The sequence below is a fragment of the Panthera leo genome, chromosome A1, assembly GCF_018350215.1.
Source record: "Panthera leo isolate Ple1 chromosome A1, P.leo_Ple1_pat1.1, whole genome shotgun sequence".
Taxonomy (NCBI): Eukaryota; Metazoa; Chordata; class Mammalia; order Carnivora; family Felidae; genus Panthera; species Panthera leo.
In genome coordinates, this window is record NC_056679.1 from 140,440,557 (window position 1) to 140,464,359 (window position 23,803).

General features: G+C 41.8%; 1 protein-coding gene across 2 annotated transcripts in view; it reads left to right on the forward strand.

The window, feature by feature from the left end:
* The window catches only part of IQGAP2 (IQ motif containing GTPase activating protein 2), a 294,057-nt gene that overhangs the window by 73,683 nt on the left and 196,571 nt on the right, over positions 1 to 23,803 (forward strand). The window lies entirely within an intron of this gene.

A 23,803-nucleotide genomic window follows, 5' to 3' on the forward strand; every position in this document is an offset into this window, starting at 1 on the left:
CCTATCAATTAATTAGGGAGAAGTTTCCTAAATATTTTCCTGGATCCTTTGCCAACTATCTGGAATTTTGATGTATTATTGGTCTTGGCAGCACAAAAGAGTATTACAATTCGATTAAAAAAAAAAACAGACCTTCTCTTAGATTGAGTGATATCACACGCTCAAAAGTGACAACCATTTAAAGGAAGGTGGTAACAGATTTGAATGTTGTATAAAAGATGACTGAATTTAAACTTTCTCCAGAATAATACACTATTTTGCCCCTGTTGCCACTCTTGATTACTTTTCCTTCTCATACCTGTCCCAAGCACAATTTTCTACCTGTCAGGTTGGTAATCATTTAACCTCTAAACTCGCTGGAATATAAGATGTTTAATTTTTTTAGTTACTAGCATTTATCTTAACTGAGTGCTTACTCCATGCCAAATGCAGTTCTCGGCTCTGTGAACACAGTAGTGCTATTTTTACTCCGTGTGATGTGTGTGTGTGTGCATTGGTATTTAGTATTGTCAGCTTGAAGGCTGAGAGTTTGTATCACTCTAAGACAAAAGTATTGCTTTTTAATATCCTTTATTGAGGTGGTTGTTGGCTTAGATACGGGTATGTAAATCTGAAATTGAGGATGTTGTAAACTGGCTGCTGAAGGAGTACAAGGGTTAGGCTCCTTCATGTGGCAGTTTCTGTCCTCCCACTTGGCCATCGCAACCCCAGCCATGGTGGAGGGGGGTGGGGGAGGGGGCACGTGGAGTTCTAGGGCAGCTGGGTGCACCTTCCTGTGATGGGGTTGGAGAGTGGAAGGCGAGGTCTTTTCTTTCTGTCGTGTCAAAATAATCTCATGTTCTTAAGCAGTACTTGATAGGAGATTGCAGACCAGCCAAAGGGAAATTGGGCAAAAATCCTGATCTCCTTCTCTGTAATTTTGTTAAGGTAAGCCAAGAGATCAAGAAGCAGCTTAAAATGGATCAGGTGAGGAGGACATTTTTAGAATAATGGACATTATGCAGATATAGTAGTATGTACCTGTGATGGCTGGACATACAGAAGCTATTTTGGCTACGAAGTGTGGTCATTATTCTGAGTAGCATCATGCTCATCTAAAATCTAGAGTACTGCCTCAACCTGGCTGTGCCACCTTGCCCCGGGCCGGATGTTGGGGCTTTGCTGTAAACAACACAGGTGGCCCACACTTGTGGCTCTTGCAATAAACAATTGACCAGGTTATTTCATTGATGGGAAGGTTGAGGGTGCTAAGTTCGCATGTGGCAGGGAGACCTAAACTAGTCAGAAGACGAACAAGAATAGTAAGCTTTCATTGAAAAGTATGTGTTTCTGAAATCAAACTACTAGTTGGTGGTTTAAAAGTCAATAATTGTAAGGTTTAAGTACAGAGGATATCTGCTAGCCTGTAAGATACTCATTAGTAACCCACTGACATGCATAGTTAGTCTTCCTTACAGCTGGCTTCCTTATAAAGGAAAGACAAAGTCTTGCTATTTGTAATAATTGGGGGTTGTAAGAAGCCTTATGGTTCATTTATTCCTAAGAGAACCTTGCGAGGTAATACAACTGATTCTTGAATTATTTTATGTTCTTAAAAGAGAGATCACTTCCCCACCATTCGTTTATATGCCCAATTTTGTTCTCTTTTAAAGTATTACCAATCCAGCCTCCTGATATCAAATAGGTTGATTGAAATAGCAGTCAGCTGGATGTACAGACATAAGAGTTGTCTTCTGCTATCCCTGAGTGTTCACCTTTGCTTGGTGGCTGATCTATAAAGTAAGCATAAAATTTGCCCCTAGAGGTATTGGGAAGGTAAAGGAAGAATTTGGGGAAAATGTGGGTCACTAAAGATACTAGGTCCAAAATCCTGGAACTTATAAATGTTAACTTATTCAGAAAGAAAGTCTCCACAGATGTGATTAAGGATCTTGACATGGGAGAGTTTCCTGGACAATCTGGGTGGGCCACAACTGCAATCCTAAGTATCCTATAAGGAAAACAAGAAAGGCAGCCATCTACACAGGGAACTTGAGTGATGTGGTCACAATAAGCTTAGGTACTCATAGTTCCCTCCTTTTTTTTTTTTAAGGAATTAAATTTCTTGGCTTCTAGCTGTCATTTCAGGATTGTTCGCCATGTATGTGGGCGCAGAATGGGAAGCGCGTGGACTGAGGTCACAGGGCATGTTTGCTAGACATTGTGTTCTCCTGTCTGTCCTGGTGAAGGGGGGGTGGGTAACACCTCCCCTCAAGAACAGAAAGCCCAAAGCTGAACTGAAACAGTGATTTAGAAAACACAGGTGTCCAGTGCTTTCAAAATTCAAAATGATGGACCCATCCTGAGAAGTCCTGAGTTGGGATGGGGGAAGAAGCTATATTAGGCCCAAGCTAGAAAGGAGTTCCGGGCTCTGTGGAGTTGCAACAAGGCACAAGCCTGACCTCCCGTCTGTGGGTTACCCTTATCTAGCCATGTGACCTTGAATGATTACGAACCTCTTCTCAGTGTTCTCCTAATGAAGGAATAATTCGCACGTCATCGGATGGTTGTGGGACTAGAAGTAATAGTGGATATAGAAGCTGTTTTAGCAGTTTGCACACAGTTTCCTTGGGGACTGGGTGTCCAGTGTTTATTACTTGCTAATTGCCACTTAAATTATTATAAATGTGAGGTGAGAGGAATGAGAAATTCTTGTTAGTGAGTAATTAGTGTAGTATTCAGCATCACATTATTCATGACACTTGTTTCTTGTGTCTATTAATCACAGTTAAGGTCAAACCTTTATTCTTCTATAGACTATGCTCTTTAAATATTACTAATTAATAAACTCAGGGAACAAAGCAATCTACAGTAAACACCTATATTTTAACTTTGGTCTAAAGTCGGAGGGTAGAATTTAACTTAATAATTGCCCTACAAAAGATTTTTGGTTCTAAATAACTAAAGGTCAGCTTTCTGAAATAAAATTCTTCTGGCCTGAACATATCCCATTGTAAGGAAGGGGAAGAGAAACTGAGATTCAATAATTCATCTTTCTAGAATCTATCCTGTTGGTAGAAGTCATCTTCGCGAACAGTGTGATAAGGTTGTGTTTCAGTAAGGGAAGCATAAAGGTACAAGGTACATGTGGCCTCAGAGGAAAGGGTCGTATGTTTGCCCTTTGCCTGTAACGCCAGACTAATCCACAGCCTGTCTTAGGCAGGTTATCCATCTGTTAGCTTCAAAATCAGAGGCAAAAAGTCTTTGCTTCCACCTTCTCCTTGTGTGTGGGTTTGGAAACGGACAGATAAAGCTAATAAATACCACATACCTTGAAAGGCCAGGCACCAGCTAGGTTTTTATGTCTGTTGTTACAGCCAGTTCCATAGCAGTCCTGTGATGTAGGGATTGCTCCCCACTTCAGTCAGGAAACCAGTGGTAAGAGGTTCTGTAATCTTTTAAGGGTCCCATGACTGGAAAAAAATGGACAAAAGACTGAAAAAGACCTCCAGATGTGAGGTCAAGCTCCCATCCTAGCTCTTCAACTGTGTCCTAAATACTTCTTCAGCTTGGCCTGACAGAACTTCGCTTCCCCCTACCCCCTTGTAGGGGCCAACTTGCAAACAAACAAACAAACAAACAAAAACCCCTCATTTTACCAGTTGGACCTGTCGATAGGATGTTCTGGAGAAGGTACACCTGGTGGGAGCAGAAAGTCTCCTTCGTTCCAAACAGAACCCACAGTCCTTGCAGGAAGTGGCTCCTGTTTCTGTGTTCCCTGGTTTCAACCACATGGTTTTTGACTTGTAGACGTCGCTCTTCTGTTTTCTGCCACTCGTCACGTCATGAAGTAACTTTTTGTAGGAAAGCATCTTTGCCCGTTAAGTATTCTGAAAAGAAAGGGTTGAGCCCATTAGAGGTTGCATTAAGCTATTATCTTCATGAGGATTATTTCTGACTCCCCTTTCTTATCACCCCCACTCCCATTCACACACACAGTCCTCATAAACTCCTCACATCCACACACTCCGCACGTCACCACCCACCTTCAAGATGAGTCACTTCAAAATCAGACTTTGTTAACCTGGCTGCAGGGAGATTTCTTAGCTCTTCCCATATGTGTGGAGAGAGCTCCGTTGGCAATTTCCCATCCTAGTTCAAATATATGCCTCAAACTTAAGTGTGCTAGTTGGGAATAACACTTCGCTTTAAGCAGTATTGTTCACTGAAACGTAAATTGCCTTGTACCCATTCTCATTCTTGCAGAAATCCTCGGAAGAAAAGAGATTTTATGTTGCAAGTATTAAAGAAAAATCCTTTCTCTGCATCTCTCTCTCTCTTTTTTTTTTTTTAAAGTTTATTTGTTTATTTAGAGACCGGGGGAGGGGCAGAGAGGTAGAGGGAGAAGAGAATCCCAAGCAGACTCTGCCCTGGCAGCCCAGACCCTGATGTGGGGTAGGAACTCAGGAACACTGAGATCATGACCTGAGCTAAAATCAAGAGTCCAACGCTTAACCAACTAAGCCACCCAGGTGCCCCTTATATCTCTTTTTGAAACACATAACAAGACTGTAGATGACTGATTTAGGCAACTCTGGTCCACTATAGAGGTTTTTATATCTAACAGCAATAAAAAAATATTCTCAGAAATTTTACCATTATGGGATTGTTAGCAGTTTGGGGGAGGAGAGATAACTTTGGACTTAATTCCTGAATTAAGAAGCTGCCATTACCCTGAAGGCCAATTTTCTTTTCAACTATTCCTTTACTCACCTGTGAGCTATGTTAAAGCATTTATCAAATAGTCTTTTAAATGTAAAAATAAAATGCAGTAGGATTGAATGTCCTGCGTTTGGAGTGCTTTTAGAGAGCATTGGGATTTGTAAGGGGCGAGGTATACATGGAGAGAATGAAAGATTCAGTAATAACTGAATAAGACCTCACAGTACCACTCACATACAAAAATATGGCCTAAAGTATAATAGAGCCTATAAGATGAAAGCAATTTTGTTGTTATTGTTATAATAGCCAACAGGCGTTCTGTATGTTTTAGGTCCTTTCAAAATCTTCCTTTTGAATACCACTTTATTCCTCTTGTGACTTTGAAACATGGCCATTTCATTTTTAAAATGGTATTGAATTTGCGTGGCAGAATACATTTAAGATGCACGAATTACATTCGGAAGGCTTCAGGACCAAAGGGCTGAACAGCCTTGAGCATTTTGCTTTAAATATGTGAGCTTAGGGGTTGTGGGAGGGGGAATGGGCTAAATGCGGAAAAGGCATTAAGGAATCTACTCCCGAAATCTTTGTTGCACTATATGCTAACTAACTTGGATATAAATTTAAAAAATAAATAAGAAAAAATTTTAAAAAAAAAAGGTATATTCCTTAGCACCCCTGAAAGGAAAGTTCAGTAAAAGGACTGTAGTAGCATTTGAGATTTTTATCTTGTATGATTTTAAGACCTAGCGTTCATCACAATTTTAATGGCATTATCACATGTCTATCTAGTAGCAGTGAGTGTGATGTGAGTAGTATGTGCTTTTAAAATGGCCTCACTTCCTCTGCTTCCACAGTTTGCTTTCTTTCTCATACATTGTCCTTGGTGAGTTTTATGTCCTATTTGTATAGACACCAGGAGACCCATGTTGTTGCCTGCTGCTTTTCCGAATGGCCGGCAATGGATGTGTGTCTTTTACTGTTTTGCCAAATCTTGATAATTCTAGTTATATGGGGTATAATGGGAGAGGCTGGGAAAATGGATTTTTTTTCTCCTACTTCCTTTGTGAAAAAAATTGAAACAATTTAATAGATGTTCTGTGAGTTGTGCTGGAATAGAGTTGGTAACAGCGTTACAGGCTTATAGCGCCTTTCGTCTATTTGAGAAGATAAGCATTTGGTGTCTCACAAGGTGTCTTACCTTTATGTAAGGTAAGACATGAGACATTTTGCTCCTTGTGTCCTGACATGCCCTTGAGCCTCCGTCATTGGTAAATATGATTCCCGTTGATTGTTCCATCCTTTTCCTGCTCTCGCACTGCCTCCTTCCTTCACAGTGAGCTCCTTGTGGTTCTCTGCCAAGTGTGTGTGCCTTCCAACACGCTGTCCCCTCTGCTTCAAATATCTGTCCCCTTCCTTCTTGGATCAGTAGGTCTGACATGTCCCTGAGGACATCTGAGTTGGGCCTTAGCTTCCAGAAGTTGACCTTGGTTTTCACTTCTTGGCCTCCCACAGCTCTGCACACATAGTGATTCTTCTTTGCCTCTTCTTAACCCCTGATACACTTTTCTTACCCTTCTTGCACTGGGCAGTCCTTGTTGGCTTATTCACCAGCCGTCCTGCCCCACTCCTGTGGCCACCCCTCACCACACACACACACACACAGCAACGTCTGCAGTGAGAGACAGCCTGTTCATTACCTTAGTAATAACTTCGCAAGAGCAGATTACCAATGAATACCGACCAACTGTGTAAATCTGTTGAGACTGTGAAAAAGGATTCAGAGAATTCTGAGATGCCTTTGGCCCCAATAGTTCTTTCACGGGCTTGGGAGGTACGGCATGTACTGGGGGAAAGTTGCTGAGTTGGTAAGTCGGCGGGCTGTAAAGTGGGCCAGGGCAGCAAGAACCTGTGGGGTGTGTTCAGGCTTACTCTCTCCTTAGTGTGAGCCTGGGAGTGGCTCATGCCTCCTGTCCCCAGAGGGTGGAGAGCAATCACACTGGTGGCAGAGGTCACAAACTGAGTGAAAGGGTAGCACTGGGATATTGCCTTGGGATGAATGGGATTTCTTTAAGCTGTTGGGCAGAGGGGGGAGGAGCACAAGGAAAAGATTAGCTCTACGCAGGGACAAGGTATTTGGGCAAAAGGTTAGAGCCCGGATTTCCTGTTCCAGAATCAGTAGTAGCAGGGAAGATGCCAAGGTATGCTAGAAGCCAGTTCTGGAGAGCCTCGTCTACTAGGCTAAGATGTTTGGGTGTTACCTTGGCGTGCAGAGATACGTTTGAAGGATTTCGGGTTGCAAAGTGCAGGAAGCAGACAGTTTTGGTGATGAGAGGGGAGGGTGACTGTGGACAGAGAAAGAGGTTCTTAAAATAATCTAGGCAGGAACAACAAAATAAGCGCCCTCTTGATTCAGCCGAACTGAGTCCTGTGTGTCAGGCAATCGGGATTCAAAGGTAAGGAAAGTGGGGTCCCTTTGCAAGAAAAGGATTTGAAAACAAAATCACCTCAGTTGTCACGCTGATTGCGAGAAAATTGCCGCCTACAGGAAAATGCTTGGGTGGTGATAGGGTGGTAGTTAACAGACGTTGCAGCCAGGTTGCAGGATGCTAAGATAGCAAATAGTAGATTTGGCCTTTGTTCACGATGAAATGAATTATACCCTCTGTTCGCTAGTAGCTTCTGCCAGGAGTTTGGTCTCTTTAACTGGTTTCCCTGGCTCTTTGCTTGTCCCCCCACCTACCATACTGTGTTCCCAGCACACTGCCAGGGCTAGCCTTTTCACTCACAAGTCCAATCATGTGACTTCTCTTCCCCAAACTCCACAGTGGCTCCCATCTCAGGGTATGAGCCAAGGTCCTCCCAGTGGTCCACAAGGCCCCCTATCCATTAGTGCTCTGGTCTCAACTCTTCATTGCCCACTCCACTCTGGCCACCCTTGCCTACTTGGTGTTGCTAAGATCCCCCTTGAATGCTCTCCCTTGAGGCCTCACCCCTGCATGTCTCCACGTCAAATCTCACCTCCTTGAAGTCTGCTCAGATATCTCCCGACCATCCTATTGAAAATTGTAACTTGTCCTCACACCCCTGCCTTGGCCCTCCCCATACCTCTGACCCTACTCTGCCTGTTAATGTTTGTGACTTGAATTGATTTCAAACCCAATACATCTTTTATTACTACCATTACTCTTACTAGTATTGTTCGCCATCAGACCTCTCCACATTGCCCCACCCATACGTATGCTGTTTAAAGGCAGGAATCTTCACCTGTTGTGTTAACTGGTACATTACAAATGCTCACAATAGTGCCTGGTACAAAGTAGAAGTTAGTGAATGTTCGAATGCATTGTGATTTTCCTGCTATTACTCATAAGGCCTAGTTAACTACACTTCCCCACCCCATATTAAATGGGTTTTGGTCACAGGAAACAATAGTTGATCCTACCAGGATCTAAATTCTCTGTATATTTTACCCAATTTTTTTTCTTCAAATGACCCGTTTCCTCTGAGATTTTGAGAGCAAAGTTTTATGAAATGTGTACAACAATTAGAGAACAAAATTTGAAGTCCACTTTTCACATAAAAGACAGTTACTTGGCAGAAGGGTCCGATCATATTATATCATAGAGGATTTGTGCTCTGCAAGGCTGAAATGGACTTTACTATAAAAACCTGGCAATACTGGAAGATAAGGTCCTCTGCTTCTGGAGCATACATTTCCTGGATGCATTTCAGTAATGCTTAACAATGAGCTCTGCATCATAACTGTCTTGAGGAATATCTGTTAACCCCAAATTAGGTGTGACCTTTACCATTCTGTTACCTCTTAATTCTGGCGCTACACACACACACACACACACACACACACACACGAAACAAAAGAGAAAATACGGCGGAGAAATAGGCAGAGAAAGAATAATCGCATAAAAGGACCACAGTTTGGGGCGGGTATTTTTGTACTGATTTTTGTCACCTCACCTGCTTTTCTTCTGTGCACACGCATATTAGAACACTCATACGCTCTCACCTCCCTCTGCTCCTCCATCAAAAACAAAGTTGTTGCAAGAAATTTAGGAAATGATCGTAGAGATCGTGGAGATGTGCAGGCCTTTGGATAACTTCAAATTACATAGCCTGCCATCTTACAAGTAACTTGCAAAGGTGAGTTGGGGGCTCTTTAGAGTCTCAGATGGAAAAATTCCAGGAATACTGTGTGAGTGGGTTTTTCCCACCCTCCAAATGAGAAAGTTCCTTTTTCTGAAGAGCTGTTTCTACACCTTTTTATTGCATTACTCATTTCTCAATGGGTTTATTATGTGCAAGATGGGCAAACATTGGTTCTTGAGAGGCCAAAAAAAAAAAAAACCCCAATTTATGTATAAAGGACATATGTACACACAGTACATAAACAAATATACAATATAGCTATGGTATTAAAATTTCATGGAAGGGCAATTAGGAAAAATCTAAAGAAAGTCCTAGGGGTGGAAGCCATAATTAAAATAATAGTTGTTACACCACACCACTCTGACCTAGACTCCTAGGCACCAGCCTAGGGCATGAGTGGCTTGTTCTGGGCGTTCATGGTTTTGTATGAGGTCTGGAGGAAGTTGTTTTGATGGTTTAGTAGTGAGCTGTGTCCAGGGGCCTAAGTCTGTAAGGAGAACAGGTGGATCCATTTGATGTGTCGGGCTATGGGTGAACAGACAGAATTGCTCAGGTTCCCTGGAATCCTGCAGGGCTGAGTGGAGGATTTGCTGGACTCCCAGAGACTGGCAGGCAGGAGCAGCATTGGGGAATGTGAAGGGCGTTTGGAATGTCCCACATAAGCCACCTCCCCGAGAAGCAGCACATCCCCTGTTCTTTTTGCTTCTGCCATTAACGTAGGTCCCTTTGCATTGGTCATTAGAGCATAGCTGAATGCAGCAGCTGGCGGGACAGACCTGTGGCCGCCGAAGATCAGCAGCACTACGTCAGCCGTTGTGAGGAACAGAATGGTGGCCACACGTGGCTTGGACATAGCTGCCTGTGCCTGTGGAATTTCTGGAGACCACTCTTTTGAGGACTGTGGTCATGAGTCCCCATGAATGTAGCTTTCTGAGGGTGAAGTGGGTTTCCTTTAGCATCTCCGTAGATGAAGACTGAATTTTAAAGTTTTATTCAGTCTGTTTCTTTAAGTTTATTTATTTATTTTGAGAGAAAGAGTGGGGGAGGGGCAGAGAGGGAGGGAGAGAGAGAATCCCAAGTAGGCTTTACACTGTCAGTGCAGAGCTCCATCTCCTGACCCTGAGATCGTGACTTAAGGCAAAATCTCAAGAGTCCGATGTTTGATTGACTGAGCCACCCAGGTGCACCCTTTAAGTTTCTTAAAGCTTATATAATTCCTTAACATCAGGAGAGGAAAAGTTTGCCCAGACTTGCCAAGTACCTCAGACATGGCACTTAGAGCTCATACAGTCTGTCTCTTGGGGTTGATTGTGAGGAGCTTGAGGGTTGAGCCTATTACCTTCATCTGTGTCTTTAGCACTTAGTACAGTATATGACATTTGGGAATTTTCCGTTAAATTTTGTGATAAGACAGTGGCCTTGTATATGGAAGAGGTGACTGGTAACTGAAAATTTGAACATCACCGAAGGACAAATGCTGTAATCTTCTATTTTGGCTCAAGTCAGACTACAAAGGGTCCTTACCGTAGAGTTTAGTTGTGTACCTTAATATTTATTAGGTTACTTTTAAAGAATATTTTCATTAAAAAATTCTGAGTGTCAACTAGGAAAAGATAGAGTTGAGGGTAAATTGCAACATGTAAGACAAAGATTAATCTCCTTAATACATAGTCTCTTTTAAATAAGTAAATAAGAACATTCATTTAGAGCTTTTTTGCCTACATTAATTCATAATTAATGTTTTTAAAAAGTAAGCTTATGAAACATATTCAAACTCATTAAAGAAAGGCATTATGAAAGCTTCCCATTTTGCCTATCAAATTGACAAGGATTAAAACCTGATCGCTGCTGTTAGAGTGATGGGAAACAGGTATTCATACCTCTTACATGGGAGTGTAAATAATCTATAATCTTGGGGTGCCTGAGTGGCTCAGTCAGTTAAGTGTCTGACTTCGGCCCAGGTCATGATCTCAAGGTTCTTGAGTTCGAGCCCTGCATTGGGGTCTGGGCTGACAGCTCGGAGCCTGGAGACTGCTTCAGGTCCTCTGTTTCACTCTCTCTGTCTCTTTCCCTCCCCCACTTGCATTCTGTCTCTCTCTGTCTCAAAAATAAATAAACATGAAAAAAAATTTAAAAAGTAATATATAATCTACTGGGAGGATGGTTTGGCAACAAATATTTTTGTGACTCAGCACATTCTTTCACAAGAATGCTTATTGCCACATTTACAAAAGAGAAATTATAAGCAGCCTGCATGATGAGGAATAAGTGACTAATTAAATGAGATAAACACAAATGATGGGTATTTGGTCATTAAAAATCAAGTTTGTGAAGTCTAATATTGTGTAACTGAACTAGAATCGCAGAAAACCATATCTATAGTATATGTTGTATTCAGAAAAATGTATATATTTTCTTTTTTTTTTTTTAATGTTTTTATTTATTTTTGAGACAGAGAGAGGCAGAGCATGAGCAGGGGAGGGGCAGAGAGAGAGGGAGACACAGAATCCAAAGTAGGCTCCAGGCTCCGTGCTGTCAGCACAGAGCCCGACACGGGGCTCGAACTCACAGACTGTGAGATCATGACCTGAGCCGAAGCCGGATGCTCAACCGACTGAGCCACCCAGGCGCCCCTGTATTTTCTTAATGTTAATTATATGTATTACTGGATCAAAAATTACAGTTCTTCTTGATACTTTCCAAATTTCCTGTTTTTATAGTAGGGCAATATCACTTCCATGATCAGGAAAGTTATTTGATAATACAAAGCACAGTCTATGGAAGTGAGAGTGATCTTAGGTACTTAACAGATTACCCATCACTATAATGTATTAATGATGACTTTTCTTTAAGGGTCCTTCCCCAGTGGTTACACAAAGAAAAGTAGTAAAAAGCCCTTAATGTTTACTTTAATTACTATTAAATATGTTACTAAAACAGAAACAAACAGAAGCTGCGTGGAATTGGAGAAGGAGCAAGGACTTCTCAGGTACATAGTCCTGGGTTGGGATCCTGGTTGTAGCTGTGGGACCTTAGGTATTGGACCTACAATTTCCCCATTTATGAAGTGGGTGTATTAACCATCTCTGTCCTCTTAGGACTGTCTCGGGAAGCAGTTCGAGTAGCGTGTGGGGGACACTTAGCACAGAGTGTGACTCAGTGAACAGGTGGCTCTTCTTAGGGGGAGCAGCCTTGCGGGAGGAGTATAGCATTTCCTTTAAGAGATCCAAACTTGAAAACCGTGTATTAGGAAGTGATTACTCCCTTTACAAAGGATGACTATTGTGATGGTGTATTAATTTTCTATTACCTAAACTTAACAGCTTGAAGTGCAGACATTTATCATCTAATGGTTTCTGTGGGTCAGGAGTCTGGCCACGGCTTAACTGAATCCTCTACCGGAGGCTGCCATCAAGATGGTGAGTGGGGCAGGGCACCTGGGTGGCTCAGTCAGTTAAGCATCCGACTCTTGATCTCAGCTCAGGACTTGATCTCACGGTGGTGAGTTCAAGCCCTGCGTTGGGACCTGCGCTGGGCATGAAACCTACTTTAAAAAAAAAAAAAAGAAAGAAAGAAAAGGTGGTGAGTGAGGTGGATTCTCCTGTGGAGGCATCTACTTCCTTGTTCATTGGTTGTTAGCAGCATTCAGTTTCCTGGGGTTGGATGCAGGATTCATGGCAGCTTGCTTATTCCGACCCAGGAAGTGGGAAGAGAAAGACAAGCACAGATGCTTGTAACAGCAAGACAGAGTCTTACCTAAGTCAGTGTAATTATGGGGATGCCAGTCTGTTACCTTTGCCATATTGGTTAGAAGAAAATCACAAGTCCCACTGGCACTTAAGAGAAGGTAATCACGCAAACAGGTAAATACCCTAAAGGGGGGATCATGTGGAGGGTTGCTTTGCTACAAATGATATTGACATGTGTTCCATACACAGAAGCGAGTGCACTATTTTAGAAAGTGATTTGGTTGAGGAAAATTCTGGCTTACATTTTTAATAACATTGATTGGAAAGCAAGATGAAACCACCCTGTGTTTGTCTGGGTTAACTGTTAAGGGCCAATAGTGCTGTCATCTGTGATTTAGAGGTTGAGGGCACTGCTCTCTTCCTTGAAAACCCTGGTTATCTTCCCACTCAGCCTTTGGGGATCTCAAGACTTGTTACTTTGTAAGTAATGGGTAATTGAAGTATTACTTCAAAGATGGTTTTTCTTTTCTATAATGCCGGACTTTCTTTTATTATTTCGGCACTCTTTATAAGTACTCATTTCAGCGAAAATAAACTTTGCCTTGTCTCACCCAGATTCATTGTTAAGCGTTAAACCTTCATTTGTTCTCTAGATTGAAAAAAGGCATTTGTTTTGCTTTGAACTTGGCATTCTCAGATGAGAAGTGTGGCATTTTGTGTTCTCTGCTGGGCTCCCCCTCCTTGCACTGGCTCAGAGTTCTGATTAGTCAACTCTCCTCTGTATATGAAAATGTTGATGAATAATGCTAAGAATTGCATGGGTCTCACGAAGGCCCGAATGTGGTTGCTGTTTGAGATAAGTATACTGAAATACAGAATGTAATGTTTTTGGAGGTACATTTGTAATCCAGAAGATGAGGACAGGTGACTGATCATATGCACAACCAAGGGAAAAGGGGCCCTGATGAACATCAGAACTTCTTTCGGGCTGTGAACAGATGTGCCAGCTGCCCCATTATGGTACTTCCAGTGGCTGCAGGTTGGAGTCTTGGTGACCGGACTCTGGAATATTTCATAACATGTATTTAGGAGAGCCTAAGTGTATGGCTGACTGACCAAACTTGGCAAGGCACTGTTAAGTCCTGCACCATCTTACAGTGTAGAACTCCTGCATGAGGAAACATCAAGCCTCCCAACTCTCATATCAAAGAGACTGTTAGTCCTTGCTGGACGTATTCTGATTATGCATGGCATACGTCTTAGAATTCAGAACAGAGAGATGCTCAGCATTTTCTCTTCGGCCACTTGTTTATCAGAACGCTGGATTAGGTAACAAATCGCTACACGTTTCCATTCTTACTGCAATATATTTGTGTAGTGCTAACCTTTTCAGAATATCTTTTCTTGGTTTCATATCTTTTCTTGGTTGAATGAATGCATCCATGTTGGGGACTTGAGACAGTTGGTATTATCTCCATTTTATAGGTGAGGAAACTAAGCCTCAAGGATTTGATCTTCCAGGATCATGTCACACAGAAATAGAGTCAAGGCCACCTTGTCCCAAACCTCAGATACCTTTTATGAATGAACTGTGGTGAAGGGCGGGGGTCCGTTTGAATCCCACCTCTTCTCTGTCCCAGTTCTGTGACCTTGGACTGTCACTAATCCTCAAAGCCTCAGTTTTCTCATGTGTGATGTGGAGAGACTGCCTTCTCATAGGGTTGTTAGGGTGAAAGGACAATGAAAGCATAGTTCCTAAACGTGGTGGGCACTCAGTTTATGGCACCCATTGATAGAATTGATTCTGCTCTTATTCCCACAATTCAGGTGTTGGTTGGGCTCCCAAGCCCATGGGATATAGGTATCTGAAATTCCAGGCCCATAACCCACAGTCAGTGAAAGAGAGAATGCTGGTGAATTCCTGAAGGTTACCCTGGATGTGGCCTGATTTCTGGGGTCCTGGATCACACTCCCCTACAGGAGAGTTGCCATGATGTGGGGTGAGATGCTCTGAAGGCAAGAAGATGAGCAGAGGATAGTGGAAAAAGTGGAAGGTGTGGCTTTTGGGCAAACTTTCAGATTTGCTATTCATATATTAGCGATTCATTTAAAGGAGAAAAAGGAGTAGGGAGGTATGATGGGTTTTACTTCGTGTGGCATCCAAAAAAATTCTGAATTCTGACCTCCTGCCAGGGATTTGGATTCTAATTTGTCACTCGTACAGATAGCACTGTCATTACTGTGTTAACACAAGAAGCCATCTCTTCTTACCCACTGTCAAAATCCATCTCGGGTACTAAGGTCGGTCAGAGAAAGACAAATATCCTGTGATTTCACTCATGTGTAGAATTTAAGATACAAAACAGTTGAACATAAGGGAAGCAAAAATAATGTAAAAACAGGGAGGGTGGCAAAACAGAAGAGACTCTTAGATACAGAGAACAAACTGAGGGTTGTGGGCGGGGTGTTGGGTGGGGGGATGGGCTAAACGGGCAATGGGCATTAAGAAGGGCATTTGTTGCTATGAGCACTGGGTGTTATATGTAAGTGATGAATCACTAAATTCTATTCCTGAAATTACTATCACACTATATGTTAACTAACCAGGATTTAAATTTAAAAGCATAAATATAGAAAAGAAAACCCACCATCTCAGGTACTAGGAGCAAATATCCTGCTCTAATGAAGTCTGTGTCTTTTATGTGTATGCCAGGGAAGGTTGCTTCTGGAACTCCAGCATCTGGGCCCTCAGTCCTGCCCCTCTGTCTGTGAATCAGAGAGAAGCTCTACTCCTGGACTTCTGAGCAGATGTCTTTTTTAACCACTTTAAAAGCGTTGTTGCCCTGTATCTGGATCTTCTTTTACTCATTCAAAAATAAAACAGCTCCTTTAAGAGGAGAGATTCCTCTGCTTTCCTGCATGAGTTCCGAGATGTGGTGCAGCAAATGAACTTCTCTGAGCTCTTTTAAATTTTGCGTCCCATAGCAAGTTATCTCTGCAGGTTTTTTAAAGCATGGCACCATATACATACACATGTGCCCACCAGCATTTAATGAAAGGTGACAATTTCAAGGTAAGACAGCTTGAAAGTATTCAAAAAACTAATCTGCTTTCTAACCTAACATAAACTCTGGGACAAGTTGCTTAAACTTTCCAAGTTACACGTAAAATAGGAATAAGAAGAGCTGCTACACAAATTTGTTCTGGAGAGCATACGCTCTTAGTAAAACATCAAATGTTAATTTACTTTATTTAAAAGAAAAATCCTGGAAACACTTGTTGCAGTGCAGCATTGTCATAACAAACTCTTTTTTCTTAATATAGAAACCTTAGAAAATACAGAAATGAGGGGCGCCTGGGTGGCTCAGTCAGTTGAGCGCCTGACTTCGGCTCAGGTCATGATCTCACAGTTTGTGAGTTGAAGCCCCATGTCGGGCTCTGTGCTGACAGCTCAGGGCCTGGAGCCTGCTTTAGATTCTGTCTCCTTCTCTCTCTGCCCCTCCCCACTTGCTCTCTGTCTCTCTCTCTCAAAATTAAAAAAACATTAGAAAAATTAAAAAAAAAAAACAGAAATGCATAAATGTTCATTTCAAACTTTACCTTACAGAAAAATAATAAGACATCATGATGTCATGATGCCTTTATTCCCTGGGTTTTTTTTAACTTGAGATACTTTTGTGTGTGAAACATGTCATGCCAATAGAAGTCTGTAGAACATACATGCACAGCTTAAGGCTCACTAAATATGTGGGTACCTATCACTCAGTTGAACATCCAGAACATTGCCAGTTCCTATGAACCTGTGTGCCTGACTTCATTTATTTCGTTTTTAAAGATCAAGTTGGATTTATATATTTCATGTTGTGTTCTTTTTCTTTATCATCTGCGTTTACCTATAATGTGATCATTTTAGGCTGGTTTTTTTTTTTTTGTTTTTTTTTTTTGTCTTTGGAGCTTAAAGAAGGCTCATGGACTATCCTTATCTCAATGATAATTATTGCTGGTAACCTAATATATGCCAGGCATTCTGTCTAAATGTTTAATTTTACACTACCTTATGAGCTGCAGTAGTTCCTCATTTAACTAATGGGAGAACAGACTTTCAGAATATTTAAGTAAATTGCCACATGATCTAACAAGCAACAGATCTGAGAATGGAGCCCAAGTTCCTTGTCACTTCTATTCCCACCAGCTGCCTGATGGACTACATATTGGAAGTGCAATGCACATTGAAGGAATTGGCCATTAAATGTATTTCTGCCTAATTCTAAGCAAGAATTACACACATGACTAGGCTCTAGTTTTTAGATGGTGCTGGTGCCACAGAAACCCAAATGGAGGCAAACTTCAACAAGAAATGTGGGGAAAGGATAATTTCTTGATAACCTAAACAGTATCACATGCAGAAGGTCTGCTTTTATTTGGAGGGCCCCTTGTGTTGGGTTGTCTGGTCCTCCCCCTCTCTCCCGCTCCACCCCCATATTGTAGTGGACCAAAGTCTGGGCTTGTATGTTCTAAGTTGCCCTCCTGCTGTGTTTTCTACATCTGTGCATCTATAATTACGGTGCCACCTGGGAGAGCGGCCCTCCTCCTCTCTTTGCCCATGGAGACATTGCCCTGTGGAGTCTAAAGAATGAAATGGTTGCTATGGTTGCCGCGCGGCAACAATGTCGAGCTCAGTTTGACTTGAAAGTCACACGTTGGGGCGCCTGGGTGGCTCAGTCAGTTGAGCGTCCGACTTCAGCTCAGGTCACGATCTCGCAGTCTGTGAGTTCGAGCCCCGCGTCGGGCTCTGGGCTGATGGCTCAGAGCCTGGAGCCTGTTTCGGATTCTGTGTCTCCCTCTCTCTCTGCCCCTCCCCTGTTCATGCTCTGTCTCTCTCTGTCCCAAAAATAAATAAACGTTAAAAAAAATTTAAAAAAAAAAAAAAAAAAAAAAAAAAGAAAGTCACACGCTGCTGCATGTAGAAGGTTGGAGACTCAATTTGGCCCAGTTACAGTTGCTTATTATATTCTATAGGTATAGTCACTGTGGCATCCTTGGCTGTATTCTGTGACCTCTAAGATGTGTATAGAAATAGAATGAATAAAAGACTGTGTCTGTTGAGGTAGGAAAGCCTCTCTCCCATAAATAACTTTTAGCTCTTGCGTGATGTGCTACAGCTCTCGTTAAGTTTAGTGAGGCAGCCGTGGTTCCACTTGCCCAGGCGTTCATTTCTTCAAGCCTCACCTTCATCCTCAATACCGTGTCTTTTTGAGGTATGGGAATTTACTGCCTGGGACCAGTGAATAGCAAAACCCTATTGGGATTTTTTCAAATGGCCGTTAAATGCCAACAGCTACCACCGCTTGCTGAGGACAATAAAAGGAGTGGAGTAAGGTGGTCACCATTAGACAAACACATTTATGTTTGAATTCTTACACTGTAGGTGTCCAACTTCAGTAATGCTATAATCAGTTTGAGTTCATTTAATCATGCTTGCATTAAAATAGGTTTTTGCATTGAGGAGGACATTGGTTGGGATGAGCCCTGGGTCTTGTATATAAGTGATGAATCATGGGAATCTACCCCCAAAACCAAGAGCACACTGTATACACTGTATGTTAGCTAACTTGACAATAAATTATATTAAAAAAAATAAAAAGTAAATAGGGGTTTTTTTTGAAACCTACTGGGAATATTGCAACATAAAAAGAGTTTAACATGTTTTGACTTAATGTCTGAAGTATGATATAATTCTTCCAAAAAGTTGGAGAACTTTGGAACATGCTCTTAAGAGAGGTTACTCCTAAAATGTCATTCAATGCAGTTCAGATCGACTTTGTAATTTTTTAGTAATTCATTTAAATTTTTAATTCGTTTAAAAATTTTTAATTTTACTGTGGTACACAATGACTTTTGGTGGCATGCCCCTGTGTTGGTGTGGAGTCCTGGTAAACAAGGAAGTCTCACAGATTGTTGTTCTTTCGAGCTGGACCAGTAGTTTTGGATGAGAGGCAGGTATTCTCTTGGCTGGTGCTGTTTCGAGATGTCTGTGTGGAATCTTGCGTCTCACAAGACTTGATCTCATTGGTGGGTTCTTTCCACATGCCCTACTAAAGCTGCTGAATCTGTGAACCATCAGAGCTGGCAGGGTCTTTGGCAGTGGCCTTGACTTTTAAAGCATCCTGTGCCGACAGAGGAGTGTGCCTCCCTAAAACATTGTCAGGATACATTCAGGCGTCAGGGCTTCGAACACATTCCTCCCCCCTATTCCTCCTCGCCCTTGATTTTCATCAGCCTTGTGCCCCTGACTTCTCATAACTCCTATCCTAGGGTTGGGGGAACAGGCAAAATCTTTAGGTCAATACCTTCAAAGGGAGCAAGGGCAAGGGAACTAGTTACCATATCTCCACATAGCTCAAGTTACCTGCTCATAAGGTCTTTTTTGTCTTCCTAATTTTTGTTGTTGCTACTGTTCCACTGCCACTCTGCCTTCTGTGTCTGCTGCTCTAATCAACTTTAAATGCTGAAGTTCATCAAGACTCCATCCTAGGCTCCCTCCTCTCCTCTGTCTGTATTTTGTGAGGTAGGTGGACGAAGGTGGGGTTTTCCCTGTGGGAGATGACTTGTAAGTGTCCATCTCTAGCCCAGGCCACCTCTCTGAGCCCCAGGTCTGTCTGTGTCACTGCAAACTCAACATTCTCCACTTGTGTGTGCTATCTCAAACAAGCATTCAGATCCAAACTCAAGACTTTCTAATACCCCCCTCCCACCATAACCCTTCCCCCAACAAAAGATTGGGCTTTCCTCCATGTCCTCTTCCCACGAAAAGCACCACAATCCACTCAACTTTACAGCCCAGGAATCTACACCAGCATCTCCCCCTTCCCCTTTATGTTCACTAGTGCCTACATTCTATCATTCCTGACTCTTAAATCTCTGTTCTTCATATGGCTCTGCCTAGTGATTTGGTCCTTGCCTCCTTCACTCATCCCTAGCACCACCTCCCCTGGCCATACTGGTCTTCATCTGTCCCTCAGATGGACCCTTCCCACATTAGAGCCCTCACGTAAGTACCCTCTTACTGGCTACTGCACACCATCCTACTGATTTCATATGAAGGACCATGTCCTTAGAGGAACCTTCCCTTGATACTTAGATGGCCATTCATCGTGGATAAGCTCTTAAGGCCTGTGTGGCTCTCTCAGAAGAGATTTAGTCCCAGAAGAATAAGGACTGTGCCCTTGTTCACAGCATATGCTTGCTGCCTAGCGCAGGGTCTGGCACTAGGTAAACGCTTGGCAAATCCTCGTTTAGTGAATGAATGAATGAAGCCCGGCTCAGTCTAGCACTTCACATACGTCATCTACTTGGGCCTCAAAATCATGTTCAGATTGCCTAAAGAGCTTGCTAAGGCTACTCTGGAAGCAACAAAACAGAGCAGGGAGTCACCTCAGGGCTGGGGAGTTGCCCAAGTCTAGGCTCTTCTCCCATCACCAGCTTTCTCAAAGAAGAAACACTTGCTGCTGTTAGATTTAATTAGTAAGTTAGGGATGATAAAAGGAGAAAGGAGCAAGGATTCTTCTCATAAGGGAAATTGAGGAAGAGTTTGAAGAGATTTGCATTTTACAGGTGCTAATTTCCTTAAGGTAGTTTCTTTAAAAAAAATCCTCATAAGTAATAAGCTTGGGGGACTATGGGTTTTGCTGCCAAACCTCTGAGTGACATTCCAAGTCTACCATCCGCTGCTTCCTGAGATGGTCTGGCCTCCAGAGCCACACCGATCTATTCCTGATCTCCAGGCTTGTAGCTTTTAATCAAACCTGTTTCAGCTTCTTTCTCCTCTACCATTTTAGTTCTTATCTTTTTAGACCCCATTTATCCACTCAAGAGATATCTGTTTATCATCCATGATGTTCCTCACACTGTGCTGGGACCCACTTTTATTCCTGTAGCTTGTAAATATCTCCCCACCAGTACCCCTCTCCTCAGTAACCACCACACTTTCAACAGGAACTGTCATTAGTTATGTAATGAAGTCTTGACTGTATAAGTGTGCAGAGCCTTCTTTAAACATTGAGTACTTTCTGTATGAGGCTTGGAATTTTAGGAATAGACACCTTCAGCGTTTCGTGGCCTGTTTGCCCTACCAGCAGCCGGGCAGGAAAGGGCAGATAACTAGTGTAAAATCATGAAATACATATAATTCACCAAAGCAACGCAAGTTTTAGCTACTGGATACCTCTGAGGCCTCCGTCCATTCTTGGCTCAAACACCATACAAAAAGTAACCTAAGAGACCTAGTATTTGGGCAAGAGGTAGTACTAGTTGATTTTCTTTATCACTTTCTCACTCTACTCTCCCCACACCCCATTTATCTAAGTACAGTTAGTTCACTGCGAGTAAATGTCTTGTTCCTAACATAGGAAAACTTCTAGCACTTAGTGGACAATTCATAAATGTTACTATCTTTCCACAGAAAGCAGTGACATGTATTTATCTCACACTTGAAGTTAGTGGAAAAAATACCGACCATCAAGTACACATCTATCTACCCTATTTGGATTTGACCCAAGAGTTAAGCCAGATGGACCCTACAGGAGACAAAAATAATGGTCTTCAGAGTGGAAAGTGGAAAAAAAAAAATAGTGGGACATCTATTTTTTTATTTATTGCCTCTTCAAATGTTATTTTTTAGACAAAAATGTAGATAATATTTTGGAGCTAATAATTACAGCAAGAAAGAAGTATACAAAGTTAAAACACAAAATTCAGTGACTTTTTTCTGTACACTATCAATGAATGAGTGGAATTGGAAATTAAAAACACAACACCATTGACATTAGCACCCCCCAAATGAAATACTTAAGTATAAATATAACAATATGTACAAGAAGTATATGAGGAAAGCCATAGCCCTCTGATGAACAAAATCTAAGAAGCACTACATGAAGAGAGATACTCCCTGTAAGAAGACTTAATTTTACCAAGGTCATCTGTTCCAACTTACTCTATAGATTCAATGCAATTTCAATCAAAATTCCACAAGTTATTTTGTGGATATTGAAACCTAATTTTAAAATTAACACTGAGAAGCAAAAGCCCCAGAATAGCCAACACAATACTGAAGGAGAATAATTGGAGGACAGTACCTGACTTGAAACTTACTGGAAAGCTCTAGTGATCAAGACAGTGTGAGAGTGGTAAAAGAGTAGACAGTACATCAATGGAAAGGAATAGAGAGCCCAGAAATAGACCCACGTAAGTATAGTTAACTGATCTTGGACAAAAGAACCAAGCAATACAATGGAATAAAAATCATCTTTTTAACAATAAAAGAGTAAAAAGATCACTCTCTGGCTGCCAAGGGTGAGAACAGGGAAGGAGAGATGAATAGAAAGAACAAAGAAGATTTTTAAGGACATGAAAATACTGTATATAATACTATAGTGGTGGTTACATTTGTCCAAATACATGGAATATACAATACCAAGAGTGAACCCTAGGGTAAACTATAGACTTCAGGTGATAATGATGTGTCAACGTTGAGTCATTGATTATAACAAATGTACAGTTACTGTAGGAAAATGTTGAAAATGGGAGAGGCTGTACCTGTGTAGGGGCAGGTGGTAAATGAGAAGGCTCTGTACCTTCTCAATTTTGCTGTCAACCTAAGACTACTCTAAGAACTATTTTTTTTAATTAAAAAAAATTTTTTTAATGTTGATTTATTATTGAGAGACCAAGCGAGACAGAGCATGAGCGTGGGAGGGGCAGAGAGAGGAGGAGACACAGAATTTGAAGCATGGTCCAGGCCCTGAGCTGTCAGCACAGAGCCCGACGCGGGGTTCGAACCCACCAACTGTGAGATCATGACCTGAGCTGAAGTCGGACACCCAAATGACTGAGCCACCCAGGCTCCCCTAAGAACTATTTGTTTAATGGGGACAGTGTTAGTACACAGCAGCAATACCAAACATTTCTCTCGCTCTATGTCAGCCACTGTTGTGAGCTCTTGAGGTATATTAGTTAATCCTCATAAAAACCTTATGAAGGGCTGTTTTTATCCCTATTTGACAGACAGGGAAATAGGCAGACAGAGGTTTAGTAACTTGCTAGTGAAGCTGATAAGTGGTAGCCTGTCAAACCCAGGGAGTCTGGTACCAAAACTCTGCTCTCAACCATTCTGCTAAGCTATAGTATGTGTATATAATTTGCAAGTAAACATATGTGTGCTTATAATACTTGTTCTATAGGAGTATATGACTGAGAAAGCTGAGAGACCATTGTTTGAGAAGGCTTGATGCAGAATGAGTACTGACTTTTGTTCACTTCTAATACTATGCATCATCATATCGTGGGGGTGAGGTTTGCCTATAAAAGGGACTGGGGGAAGGAGTAGATTGTTCTTTCTAGAGGAAGGGTCCTGATGCTTATTGGAGAAGAACATCCTTAGGTAAAGAGGGGTGAGGAGGGAAATGAAGGAAAATTAGGCCAGAATATATGTGTAAGATACTATGAAAATAAAATGGGTGTGTCTTTTTTTTTTTTTTTTTTTTTTTTTTGCAAGAGAGAAGGGTCCAGAGTGAATTGGAAAAGGAATAAAGGAAGAATGGCAAAGGGCACAAGGGCCTGTTTAGCACCGGTTTAAGATGGAAGCAGGGCAGGCAATGAAGAAAGGGACGCCTTCATGACCTGGTGATCCACAGGTGGTTTCCAGAGCACCTCCAAAAGCTCAAGGCCAAGTCCTAGAACTGAATACAGTGAGACGCTTACAAATTCATAAGAAAAAACTAAGCCCTTAAAAGTTATCTGGCCAAAGACCCAGGCCAATTCCCAAAAAGGTAAAACTAATAAACTTCCAACAAGCTCACTTCTACAAAATGTCCTAAAACCACTTAGATGTGTTTTTTTTTACCGGTTAATTTAATGAAACAAAGCAAACACACACACATGTGTAAAGCCCTCATCTGCCCCCTCTGTTTTAGGTATCCTGATCCCTTTGCACTTGTGGGGTACACTTTTGGTAAAGTCTGGTGATGTGTGTATGTATGTACACAGACACACACGTATTTTTCAACTATATATGATATATATACACGTATATAAAACTAGTATTTCTTTTTAAATCCTGCCCCATATAGCAGTCTCAGATACAGTAAATATCACATAGCTGTCCTAGCATCACTGATTGTAGTGAAGAATTGGAAATGACACATGTTGATGGTATTTAATCTAGCAAGTCAGTGGAGCATTAGGCAGAC